The following is a 14,543-nucleotide window of genomic DNA, read 5'->3' as shown; positions in this document are numbered from 1 at the left end:
GTGCCTCCAGCCCTCTCACTGGCAGGGCCTGAGAAACTGAGAAGTCCTTGACTTAGTGTAAACATCACCCAGCAACAACTGAAACCATCAGTGTGCTGTCAGCATTGTTCTCACACCAAATCCAAAACACAGCACTGCACCGGTGACTAAGAAGGAGGCTAACGCTGTCCCAGCTGAAACCAGGACACATACACCACAGACAAAGGTGGTAGGGAGAGAAGGAAGGAGGAAGAACAGAGAAGTGAAATCATGAAGGGTGCAAAAGGACAGGAATAAGAGGAAAGAAAATAAGAAGAAACAGGCTTAACCAAAACATATCAGGAAGGATACTTCATCTTGTAGAAGACTTGCACTGTTATATCGTTATTGGCATAGGAAGAAGAGCAAATTTGTTTAAGCAGTTAGAAGTCTTTGTGACTTTGATGGAGTCCCTCGTACTTTCCTGTCTCCTGCCCCTGTCAGTTCTAATAATGGTCAGGAAGCAACGAGTGGCTGAGGATCGTAGAAAGACAGCGGATGTTCTTGGCTACCCTCACGTTTCCTCTCCTCTCTTGGTCTCAGTTTATTCTTGTATTTCCTCCACAAGACAGACCTTGACTTGGTGTCTCGTACAGTATTACACAAGTCACCCATCTGGAAGCAGCCTGTTGTGCAGGCAAGGAAGAGATGCTGCTGCTTTGCAATTTAGATACATATGAAAAAAGAGCAACTCAGACACTGTGGCTGTGAAATATTGGCTGGTTTGATTATTTTTACACATGCTTCCCTCTCCATTTCCTTGAAGAGCTATAGAATATTTATACTCTTACCTACTCTTACACCTTTACAATTACTCTGTAGGAGTAGTTTTAGGTCTATCTTTCAGGGAGTTTTATCTTTTTACTTTCTTTCCCCACTGTCTCCTTTCACAGTAATGAGTTTCTATTTGCAATAGATACCAACATGTTTACTGTATTTATATGCATAGCAGTACAAGTAAGACATGGCTGAGAACACATTTTCTGCTTTTGTTTACGGTGTTTTTTTCTGTTTGCTTCTTCTGGCTCTCAAATTTGGTGCTACAGAATAATTTCCTTGAAGTGAAAGAAAGATTCTGCCCTCTTTCACCACAATGATGATCAGGACACTGATTTCCTTAGCTCACATTCCTTTATCTTCTGGCTTCCCAACTTTCCTTCTGTCCCAAACCAAACCCTGCGCAGACACAATAATTCACCCTTCTAGGTGACTCCCAGTCCACAGTTGTTAAGGGAAGCAAGCAACTACCCAACAACAAGTACAGTATCTCTTTTGTTGACACCCTTTCTGCTTATTTCATATACCAAGCACTTGAGGAAAGACAAGGTGTCTGTAGTGGCTGCAGAGGAGGTTTTCTTCTGGAAGAAAGTGCTACTGCTTTCCCACCTCCTGGAGTCAACAGCCCCAAAGAAAAGTTAATAAGCAAAGGCAGAGGCGGTGGTTGGGAGAGAGAAGCCAGAGCTGGGGGAGAGAACTGAATTTCATTCTCACTACCTACATGGCAAGGTTACCTACACTCCTCCAAGTACTTCAGGTTCAGTTTCTCAAATTACGTGTTGTATATTCTTGGAAATAGCATTAGTGTCTCAGATTGTGGAGGGCTGTGCCATTACTTTGATCTGGATGTCTACACGCTGAGATTGGCATTTCTGCCTTTGAAATTAAATCACAGTCTCCTATTTGGCACAGAGCTTGGAGAAACTTTTCCAAATCAAGTCTGCACAATGCATCTGCCTGTCAGTGAGAAGGTACAATCCCAGGGGAATTTCAAATCCAGACAAGCTGGGGATTCAGCTGGCATTCTTCTAGTTTTTTATTGTGTTTCAAAAGTTGACTACTAATAAAAAAGGACCTGTCTCCTTGACATACCACTTGTGTGGTCATGACTTAGGAGTCAAGGTAAGACATAGACACTATCAAGATGATAAAGTACAAAAACATTCGCAGGAAGGTTCGGTTTGGGTAACAATGCATGAATCAATAACAGAAATAGTTCTTGTGGGGATTACTTATCAACTCAACGAAAAATCAAAATATTTGGAATTTAGAATTCTTCTTTCACACTTGTCATTCATATAAGTCCCATTATGACTGCCAAATTTATCCTGCACTCTGCTGGTAACTGATCAGATGATCAGGGTAAGTCAGAATTCTTTCTAGTTGTGTTGGTAGGCTATTAAAAACTAAATCTTAAAGAGTCTGGCAGCTGATTTCAAGACAATTCCCCAGGAGAATTCCACTCGCTTCAGGAATTCAGTTCTCTGCTGGATGTAACTAAAGCATGGTGACCCTTCAGAGTCTGTGCATGCACTGTACATTTTTCAAAAGCCTGTTTGAGAAAATGTTTGATTGGACAAAATAACTGCAGAATACTCTGGGAGAAATATCTTTTTTTTTTCTTCTTTACTACAGAAGTGAAACTATGCAACGTCCTACATTCAGTCATGTGCAAGATCTGTGAATACTGCTGAGACAGAATCATTGAAAATATTCACACATTATGTCAGACACTTTGATCAATGGCTTTTCTCCATTAGTCAGAGGAAAAATTTCTTTTAAAAGTTTCAAATGTGATTTCAGAATTCTTTCCAGCTCTAGTTCTGCAACTTTGAAATACCAAAACTGAGTATGGGCAGTGGTGTTCTTACCTGAAAATAAGTGCTCACAAAGAGCATTTCCAGAGTGAGTGATGGTTTTTTGCTTCACTTTTATATGGGCTTGCTTAATTAGATAGTGGGTCTTCCATCAGCATGTGATTTCTACCTACATTGCAGACTACAGTTTGAGGAAGGTGTGTGCCTCTACTCACATCTTTTCAATCCAGCCTGTTTTCTTTTTCAGTTCAATAGTCTCGCTTCTTATTACCATCTGGTTAATGCTTTTTTTTTCCTCCTTTGTAAATACACATTTTACTGTAAGAGTTCCTGTGTTTGGCACCAAATATTAGCTGACAAGTATTACCCAACTGCTGAATTATTCAGTGTTCTTTGGTATTGATTTCTTTATTCCTACTCCAGCATACGCAAAGCCAATCATTTCTGTACCATACCTACATCATCATCAAGATTAGGAGGCAATCCTTAGTCTCCTGTATTGTCTGGCAGTTGCTTTCCATGGACCTTAACAATCTAATAGAGAGAGAAGACCATGCTCTTATCAGCCAGTGTAGGTAGTAACAGTAACTTGATTCAGCTGCACTAAAAAGTGAGATGTGCTATTCTGTAGATTCGAAGATATTCATATACTCTCTATTAAAATTCTGACTTCAGTTTTTACTTCAGATAACAGATGCAGCACAATCACACTGTTTTTTCCAAGTAGATGATTCAGTATCTGATCTTCATTAATACTAAAGCTCTTTGCAAACTTCTATCCAAAACAAAGAAACGCCAGTGAGAAGGAAAACGTACAGGATGTCAAAAAATGCTGGATGCTCCAGCATGCCAGCAACCAGTCTATTTATCATTTTGAATCTAGCTTGTTGACTCTTCTTTCAACCAGCACTCCTTTCAAGCCATTCAAAATATGAAAGCAGCGAAAGCAAGTCTCCTGAGACTGAATGTCTGCCATGAAACACATAGCAAAGGAAACAGTACAGGAATACATGCATATATGATGTGATGGCTGATGTCTTCGGTGAGATGGACAGAGGTGAAGTGAAACAGGAGGAAGAAGAATTTAAAAGGCATCAGAAGCAGTGTACCTGGAATACAAATGTTTCACTGGAATATACAAGCTATACAATAAGGAATCCATAGCCCAAAGGCCTGGTCAGATTTATAAGCATACAGTTTGTAAAACATACATCTCTCACATGTTCTTTCAAATGAGGAAATTATAACTGTAATCAGAAATGCATTATGACAGGTCTCTGATTTCTTGCACATGTATATTATCTTGACAGTCTACTACACTGAGCAATTTCAGAGCTTACAAGATCATGCTTACCCATAAATGAATTTCTAGGCTATGAACTCTCCCTTCACTTGATTAATGGTTTTGTTGGAAGTGGTAAGAATGGAACAGGAAAAAGCAAAATGATGAGAAGCAAGCCACTGTGTCTTTGAGACCGAGATGTCTAGTGGCAAACATGCTCTGAGCTTGAGAAACCCACATAACAGGATAGTCAGAGGCCATCTTTCAAAACCTATTGCCAAATGTAGGCAATGATAGTGTGAGATGACTGTTTCCAGAAGATGAAACATACTTTTCAAGTGGTTCATTTGGGCAGGAAAGCCGTAATGTGCCTTATGCAATGTGAATAGTTTCTAAGGCAATGCATATTTAAATGCATGCCCTCAGTGAATACTGAGCAAAGGAGGCTGGAAGCCATGCAAACTTCTAATATAATGACATTTTCAATCAAAATGTCGTGCTGCTCTGAAAGAGCAGCTACGTTTTTCTTTAATGTCTGGTAGTATCTATCTGCAAAGACTTGACTTAAGGAATCTTTCTGAGTAATTCCTGGGTTACCAAGGAATTTCAGTACTACAACAAGCATTTTAAAAAATATTTCCACAGAAATATTTTTTTTCTGTTTCAATCTACAATTTCTGCCAGTGTCAGCTTTTCTATATGTTTATAAACTGACACAGATTTAAATCAGGTTTTGTCTTAAATTAAGACAAAATTTTTCTGGTCATTTTCTGGGCTGTTATCCATTGACTGAGGTCATTTCTCACACAGTCCTTCTATAATCGCTATCCTCCCAAATACTGATGTCACAGTTTAACAACATGTTTATAGCAAACAACATTATTTCTGCTCTTTTAAAGCAGTGAATTTGTCCATGACCTTCTCCATATGAGTGTTTGTCTTCAAGCCAGAAAGAATAAAGACATCGGAGCTGCAGTAAGAGGACACTGGGGCTTAAATTTGCAGCCCGTGTAGTCACTCAAACTCAGCCATCATTGCTGAGCAAAAAGCAGTGATTAAGTCTGTCTGGGAATGGGCAACCAGACTCCTGTGCAAAGTCACTGACACCACTTCAGTGTCTTGCACACTCTACTTAATGTTATTAAACATTAAAGATAATATTGAAAGAGGAAGAAATGACCAATACCCTGGTTAATGTCGGGAGCCAGCCCACTTCCCACTGCCAGTGCTGCAGCAGAGCTTCTGCCTGGAGACAGGCTTTACTCCACAGGCAGCACAGAGCATTAGTTTACACTGTCTGTATGAAGATCCCTGTACCCCAGCGTCCAGAAGAAGATTGCAGCAATATAAATGCTGTACTAAATGTTATTAAAAGATCCCTCAGGAAGGCTGTCAGCCCCCTGCACCTGCCTTCTGAAAGGGGTGTGTAAGCACACAGCCCCGGGGGGATGGAAAGCTTTACTCTGGCCAGCCGAGACATAAGTGCCCCATGGGATGGACGAGCACCGACCACTCCCGGCAGCTGCCTCAGGGCTGCAGGAGGGAGCATGAGGGTCCCGGTAGCACAGGGAGGGGCCGTGGGCTGGTGCCATGGAGGACAGCCAAGGACCACCATCACCAAGGTCGTGGGTGGAGGAGCGGACGCTGACATCCGGGGAAGCCAGGGCTCAAGGCCCCTGGGGTTCCCTGGTGAAGGGTGTGAGGGTGTGCAGAGGCGTCAACAGCATCTCCCTCCAATTTTTTTTTGCTCTGTGTACTTAAATATCAACCTTGATACATAGCAAAAAACACAATTAGGAGAATCTGTTTGACCTAGCTCTCACAGTTGGGTGGGTTTTGTTGGTTTGTGTTTTTTTTCCCAGTGAGATGATTTCACAACAAGAAAATTGAAACTCCAGAGTGAGAAATGCAAGGAATGTTACTGAGGCCAGATGAACTATTGGAGTTCAGTTCAGTTCAGTTACCCAGGTATCTATAACTTCTTTTTACTGAATGGATTAGGAGGTCCACAGAGAACGTCCAAGTTTCAGTGAGTTAGAAGACAACTGGAATATTCAAGTGCTTCATACATCTTCAGTTACCAGCATAAGCATCTCATACCTCGCATTGTTCTCCTACAAAACATAACACCCTACATAAAAAACTAGTAAGTTTTAAATTTTGATGTCCAGGTTGTTCAAATAATCCAGAAAATTATTTAGATGTGTGGTAGAGTGCCCACTATACTGAAGCACTAATTGCATCAATATTCACTGGTACCTGTTATTTAAAGCATTTTCTGAAAAAGCAAGCTGCTGTCTGTTACTAGTGCATGGCCAGCTTAAAAAACAGCAGTCTTAAAATTTCTGCCTGTACAGATTGTGCAGCTCTTGTAAAAGAAAGTAAGTAGGGCAAATGACAGATTGGACGGGGCATAGCACTAGGAAAAAATGGAGAGAAAAAAAAAAAGTCTGATCATCTCTTGCTTAGTATTAGTTTTGAGTAAGACAGAATACTCTGCTGCAGTGGATGGTAATTACTGTTAATAACAACAACAATGGTTTAGAAAACAAACAAACAAAATCCAGAAAAACAAAACTTCCAGCAAATAAATGTTTTGCAATAAAACAAGGGAGGATGGAAATAATCAAGCTAAAATTGTATCTTGTTATAATTTTTGCATTGCAATGTCACTTTTTCAACATTACACGGAAGGAATGAGGTTTCACCCTGGCACAAAGTTCTTTTGGGGCTTCTTTCTCCCGCCTCCACCACTATACCCAAGAATGACACCCTATGATCCACCCACTTGGAACTGGAAAACCAGAGCATCACACCTATTTACCAGATGTGTCATCTCCAATGTGTCCAAAAGGGCTCAACCCTCCTACAAGCAAGGCTTCTGGAATCTGTGCTCAGCATGATGCTGCAGTGACTACAGGGAAGCCTCTTCAGGACATGTGATGTACTTGTTCCTGGCAATGCAGCCTAGAGCAAAAAGACTGAAATAATAAAACCTCTGTACTTATTATGCTACCCAACTCCAGATTATCCTCTAATTCTGACTAACTGGGTATTTAAAGTTACTTTTTAAGATTTACATCCTTCTCTATCAGAAGTTTGAGAGAGACAGACAATGCCATTTTTAAGGCAGGCTGAACATCAGACCTTTTATTCCTGTCAGGATTTCTTTGTTCCCACCTGGATATCGCGTGTGGCAAGAACCTGAGTTACTGCCTGTGAAGAAGTAAATTGGTGTGTATCAACATTGTAGATTACACAGCATATTTTACCAATACTCTTTGTTAAACATCAAGCAATTGAATTAGAGTTATTGCCAGATTTCCGGATACCCAGTGAGAGCTCCAGGAGGAGTTAACTCTGCAGTTCCAAGTCCATGACTTCCTGGAAGGTCACACTTGTCAATTAATATCTATCTATAAAAGTAGTATTAGTAGATTATTATTATAAGTAGTAATCTCCAGGGTTTTGTATTTATATTTGATAATATTCCAGTTAAAAAACCAAATTATTTGTTACCCTACTGTCATGTTTAAAGTAGTAGATAATGTCGTGATTATTTTGTAGCTTTCTTTCTTTGCCTTCTCTGCTCACAGATGTTAATACAGAAAAGGGTATTCCTTCCTCTAACACTTCCTGTTTGTTTTCTGGATTTTGGAGATATTTCAGGAGTTTCATACAGTTTACTCAAACCTTCCCCTACAATTTTATGTCTTACATAGCAGATAATGTGATAGGTCCATGAGGAGAAACTACCCAGTAGATTTTGCATGTACAGTAGACTTTTCAACACAAAGACCCAATATTTCAAGCAGTTGCAACATCTACAGGCCAGCTACTGACCTTACCAGTGGCATGTATTATCGCTAAAATGGGCCCCTCAATGTGCACCAGACCTACAGCCTAAGAAAACCAATTAGTTCCAGACATACATGTCATTTTTTGCTCTGATGCCTTTAACACATGATTTGCAGAAAGATTTTGGTAAGGTCCAAAAATGTACATGACTTCTAAATTATGTTGAATTCCTTGATGAGCTTTTGTTCACTAAGAACAGGAACCTCTGCACTTCCAGCAGGCTGTATGAAGAAGCAGTTATTTGGTTCCCTGTGATGATTAATTGTTTATCAGGACTCCTAAACTTTTTTTTCTTCTCTTTTTCTAGACTTTTTTTTTTTAAAGTTGGCTGAAGATGTAATCCTGGTATGTTGAGGGGGTTTCATTCTGACATAAGAACAAAAGAGGAATCATCCCCATTACTGTGGAAGATTCATCAAGTGGTTGAATAAATGGAAAGAGGCAGGAAGTGAAGGTGCCATCAAGTCAATATACACGAACCAAAAAATGAGTGGGCATTACTCACATAGGTATGAATAACACATTTTGATGTCTGTGCCATTTCGCATTAGCCCAGGATGTTTCACATTCACTCATGATTATGGAAATAGAAACAGATTGTGAGTCAGAGAAAAAGTTGAGTCAGGATGAATATGTGAAGTGGATAAAAAGGAATGATCACAGCCATTAATTTTGCCTGTGAAAGGTAGTAAGGCAAGACCAGTCAAAGAACCAACAAAAAAGGAGCACCCAAAGGGCAACTGGGTAAAATTGCCAAGATGTGTTGACAGCTAAAATGACAGGTATTTCTATTATCCATAACAGTTACATCTGCATGTTACAGAAGCTCAAATGAGAGTATATATAAATCTTTCTGGCTTTTTTTTTTTGTTGTTGACATTATTTCCCTCTGTCTTTGTGTTCATTTTCTAAGACATGTTTGTACCTTGACTAAAAAAGGTAGATTATATAAATGCTTCCCCATGACAATGTAGGAAGTGGATAGGAGTGCTCTCACAGACTGTGCATATGAAGGACACGCAGGTATTTGCTTTCTTGATATCTGATGTATTTCACAGAGCTTGAAAGAGCTAGAATGCTGCAGTTGTAAATGCAATGGGGGAAATGTGCCAGAGAAATTTTCTGCAGGAAAATGGGACCAAAGAAAATCAGGTTTCCCTATAAGATACCCATAGTTTTCTATTTTGGCTAGTTCACAGATAGCATGAAACTAGAGTATACAGGGTATTTTAGTGTTGCAGCTCTGATATACTGAAGGATAAGGGACAGAGAAATATTAACAAGATGTCAGTTTTATCTAATCATACTTCATTTAGTGTCTTGGGTTTGGGTCAATAATTCTGTTAGCAAAGAATTTTGCTTGTCATCATGAACTTAACATCTTGAAACAGAAATCTAACTGACCAAAATAATTTAGAGATCTTAAAGACAGACAAGATGTATTGTGCATATATACTTTTGAGCTTCAGTAATTGAGCATGGTACCTATAATAATCCTATAAAATTCACTCTAGAATTTTTTTGTGTTACATATATGTAGGTTTGGAATACAGTATAAAATTCAGAGCAGTTCAGATGAACTGGTTAAAGATGCTGTCTTACTGGAAAGACACAATTTGCAAAGACAGACAATCTTTATTAGGTCAATTCACATCACTGAGAAAACAAGCTTTCAGGCACATAAATACTTGTCCAGGTCTGAAATAGCAGAAGCATTTTGCAAAGCTAAACACAAACAGAACAAGACTCTGAGATTAATTTGACTGTTGAACAGTAAGAGCTAAGAGAAAAAGTTGCAGGTAGCAAAGGAGTGATGGTAATGAGAGAGAGATGGTCATTTATGTCCTGTGGGTCAGAAAGTAAAAAAGGTAATCATAATCTGATGAGTATGTTTAGCTCATCATGACTATTACTACTTTACATTGGAAGGCATTGGGGTTTTTTCTGATATTTCTGTCAATAAAAAGAAGAAAATTTCATTGATCGTGAACAGAAAGCCTAGGTTCAGCCAGGTTTTACTGACCCAGGAAAGGAGATGAACTGAATTTTTTATTACCTGACCCCTCAAAGGAATTTATTTTTCAGCTAGTGAAGCTGGTGCCAGCACCCACCTAAGTGTTATTCTATAGTTATGACAAAACAGAATAAGGCCTTGACCTTGCAGACGTGTATCTCTAAGCATAAGAACAGTCCTACTGGTATTGCTGGGTGAATTATATGTTTAGCATGTGTTGTAGTATTGCAAACTTTGAAAACTATGTACAAATGTAGATAATTCTTTTATTTTAGCAAGTTCAGGAAAGTTTAAGAGTTAATTTTAAATAAAAGCACATTAGAAGCTAAAAGGCCATTAAAATTATCTTTCAGTATACAGGTCCCTCTACCTCAATTGACGTTAATTGGAAAACTTGTTGACAACTCCAACAGAAAAGCCATGGGCCACATGGACAAGAACTCACTGTCTGATCTTACAACAGCTCCTTCGACTGATTTATTGAAGGTGAGAATGGCCGTGTGTGGACAAATCTGAATACTCTCCAGTCAAGATACAGCAATTTCAGACTGGGAATCCTGTGATTTCTACCACAGAAACTCCAGCAGCCACTGCAGGCCAGGGAGCCTGGCAGAGGTCTGTGCCACAAGTGTTTTGGGTCTAGCTGCTCGGCTCTACTGAACGTGTACCCTGCTCAGTAATCAATCCCAGCTGCTTCCCAGAGGAGGCTCTCAAACAGCCCCCAGCCAAAAACAACAATAATCAAACTACATTAAATTTTTTCCAAATGCCAAGCCCATGCCTCAATTTATGGTGTTTGCCATAGCATATGAAACTCCATATGTTGTTTTTTTGTAACATCAACTTTGAATTCGTCACTTCCTCCTGCACCAAGTCTTTTTTCTTCTGTGTTTTGGATTTTCTAGTATCAACCACATCTGAGATTTTCTCCGTCTGCTGCCTCACTTCTGAACAGTGCTGTGCAATGTGAACCTTTGCCCAACACAAACCAGAACTTTAAACATCTTCTCTGAGATCCTTGTAAATGTTCAATGAGTATCACCAGTAAGTCTTACTCTGGACCACGTACATTCTTTTGAATGGTAATTTATAACATTTATACCCATCAGTAGTTTCCTGTCACATGCTTTGCTCTCAGTGCTGATGAAATTTCCCATTAGAGTACTTTTTTACTGGTGTAAACACAATTTGAAGCCCTCAACCTAACTACAAGATTGGCTTATCAGCTGCAAATCAGTCATTCCTGGCATAAATAAAAACACCAATATACCATGACCACCTATCATCAGAAAAATGCTACTTCTTTGGTTTTTGATACCCCTTCTGGTCTGTTTCTCCATTCAGAATGCTTTCTTTTCTTTTTTCTGACACCAAGTATTCTTCAGAGAGCCTAAGCAACCAGAATTTTACTTCACCCATTTATTTCTCTTTTTCTAATAACAACCTACCTGTGGTATGAGGCCTAAGCCAACGCCATATGACTTCTCTAAGAGCATCTTCAAGGTAACTAATCCAAAAACTTGCTCTAAAAAAGGTATCTAACCTCTGTAAATTTTTTTCCTCTTTTGGTCTTACAAAATCTAGTCATGAAATTATCTTTCATCATATTCTAAAATCCAGGAGGGAAGAAGCCATTAAACAGGAAATTAAGATTTTCTTTTCATTAAAAAAAAAAAATCTGAAATTTTTTTGTGCATTATTATCAAGCAAAATGCAAAAACTGAAGCGAAATTTAACTAAAGGACCTCCCAAAATTATTTAGAAGTGAGATGCTCCTTTGTCATCAGCATTTCTAGAGCTAGAGTCTTTGTGAGACTATCGGCTAATTCTGCATATGGTATGTTGTAAATAAAGTATCACACGAACGCTTTTCTTCCTGTAGCAGAACCAAGTGATTAATGCAACTCCGCTGTGCTCTTCGCCCTTCACTTTAATGACTCATGCAAGCTGGATAATGGTGGCCTCGCATCCTTTTCTGTTAGGGTTTATTTGAATACTTGTTAATTTTTCAGGACCACTATAATCAGGATGTTACGTATTAAAGGAGGCGTGCAAGATTACAGCTTTTGACAGTCTCCCATCTTAAAAATAAATTTAGCAATTATGATAAGATGAAATCATCTCCTGTTTTTCTGAGAAACAGGGAAAAGCTTTGGTTTTTTAAAAAAATAAAGAATAACTGGTCTCAAACTTCCTCCATTAGGAGTTTGGGGACTGAGTAACCAACAGAAGGATTCCTTATTAAAAGGTTAATCTTCCCAGGTCACGAGGATCTCTGTCTGGGGCAAGAAGGAGCATGCACTGGCAAGCAGGCAACTACTGTATCCTGAGCACCAAGGCAGCTCCCCCAGCCTGTCCCCACCTACAATGGAGAGCTGATAGGCACAACAGGATGTGTTACCCTTCCCCTGTGCCCTGTCTGTAGCCATGCATTTGCAAAGGGCAACCTCCCCTCAGACCTGACTCACACAGGTATTTGGCTGGACTCACTACTAACGGTGAGAGGACTGATAAAGACATTTGAGATTTCACAGTCCTGGGAAAAAAGGAAACAAATCAAAAACTAATCAACCACACCAGCCCTTATGCACTTCTGCAAATCCTATCAACTGTCAAGCTGTGGGCTGTAGCCTGGGGCATAGCAGGGATCAGAGAGCATCGTAGCCCTCATTCCCAACCCTTTGTTGAAATTCAGACCCTGGGAGTATCAAGCATTGTTCATTGTTTTCTTTTGTAATCTGTGTATTGAATTAATATCCAACACCCTTTTAAGCACAGATCTAACCACTTATGACAAGCAGAACGTAGCTTCTGTACAGGGTCTCCTCCCACTTTGTGTTGGTAGCAAAAAGAGGACCAAAGTCTTTCCGTTACTTTGGTTTCCATGGTTGCCAAGGTTAGTACTCATCAAATGCAGATGTCTACATCTGCACAGCCCTGGGTGCTTCTAGAGTACAATCTCTTTCACCCTGTGCAATGTGAGTCACACAGAGTGTCTATTACTTTAAAAGGGCCTTGGTAAGGTGTACTTGTCTGAACTGCAGATATCTAATATTTGAATCTAACTCAGACTGTCCTCTCCTTACATTAATCAGGATTTCCACATGGCCCTCCAAACAAAAATTAGGCTGCTTAGTTGGCCAGATTAGTGACAGTCAGTCAAAGCACAGTCATCAACAGGCAAACTTAGCAAGTTATCAAACGTACTTCAAGCAGAGCACTGGTAGAAATTTGAAACAGTTTTTTTGATGCAAATATTTGAGATGATCAGATGTCAGAGGTCTTACTTGTAAGAAAACGTTTTATGGAATGAGACAGGATTTTATTTCTTACAGTATTTCTCCATTAAGAAAGAAATGTGTTTGCTTTTTGTGTCTGCTGAAATGTTAGTTTATACCACTGCGTGTTTCTGACATCTATTGGTATTGTTTATTGAGAGAAATGTAGAATTAATGTTTTTTTAAGAGGCTGCACAGTCTTGTAAAAAGACCATTATCTTGTTTACTCTGTCTTGTCTGTCCAATTTAGAAAGAGGCTTGGGCCATGGACTGACTGTGTGGTTTTGACTGTATATTCAGCTGTTTTGAACAGTTCTCAGCAGAGATATTTTTCAGTATACAGGTGAGGAGATTTTGGGAAACATTTGATCTAGCTGCAAAGGTAGTCAACACAGATACACAGTAACTGGAACATCAATGGGCTGGTTCAGCATGGTGTGGGGATTTTCAGAAGCAAGCAACCAAAAACCTAAAGATATGCCTAGAAAAACTGCAAAGGGTCCATAGCAGAAGACTGCATGAGCTGTTCAATAGAAAGTCCCCTACCCTGCCTATTTACAGCTTCCTTTTATCCTGAATTCTGACTTTCAGCTAAAATGTGAAACTGCTAAAATTCACCAGGAGACAGGCATGGGTGGTTTTAATGAATGCTATCAGAGATACATACACAAAAAACCATGAGAGGATATGTCTACATGCTGTAATAAAGCATAGCAGCCAGATTTAGCCCAAATTAACATAAGCAGAGCTAGCTCTGGTAGTGTAGGTCGCTCCTGTGTTAGCCTAGAGCTGTGCTTGAGCTAATCAGCCTTGTGGAGAGTAGAGGTCTTCTCATATGGACAGAGTACGTTTGGGCATGAGCTAGCACCTCCACGTGAGACTGTGCTGCGTGATTCAGATGTAGCTGTTCCCCTCAGCGTAATCCAGGTTTCTCAGCTTGACCTTCAGGCATGCAGTGAGGACATGCTGCAACCCACCTGCTCCTCCATTTCCAGAAGCAAAGACATGTGCACTGAGCACAGCCCTCTCAGACCACAGTGCTGTCACTAGGATCCAGGTGTTCCAGCACCTTTTTGCTTTAATTCTTGTCCTTGCCACCAGGAACCTTCAGATGATTAAATAACATGCTGTATTTTGGGCCAGAACCTCCAGAAAGGACTGTACCATCAGAAAAATAGTGACTGCAAGGACAAGATACACCTGACCTCTCCCCATACACACATGTAAATTAGTCAAAGTGCCTCTGAAGCTGTTGTACACAGCTTTTCATTTTCTAATAACTTTTTACGGCTTTTATAATCTGGAAACAAAAATCCTGTTTCATAAAATAAATCTCTCACAAAGCACGTTGTTTAGAAGTACTTCACACCACTACCAGAATCCCCTTCTCCACTTTTGGATAATGGTTTTGCCTCCCTGTACAAGTGTAGCTACTCCTGCCTGTTGGACGTGGTGGATAAATGGCTATATCTGACAACCTTAGAAGGAATTTAACCTTG

Source organism: Falco peregrinus, chromosome 4, assembly GCF_023634155.1.
Source record: "Falco peregrinus isolate bFalPer1 chromosome 4, bFalPer1.pri, whole genome shotgun sequence".
In the NCBI taxonomy this organism is placed as follows: Eukaryota; Metazoa; Chordata; class Aves; order Falconiformes; family Falconidae; genus Falco; species Falco peregrinus.
Note: the sequence above shows the minus strand (reverse complement) of the source record.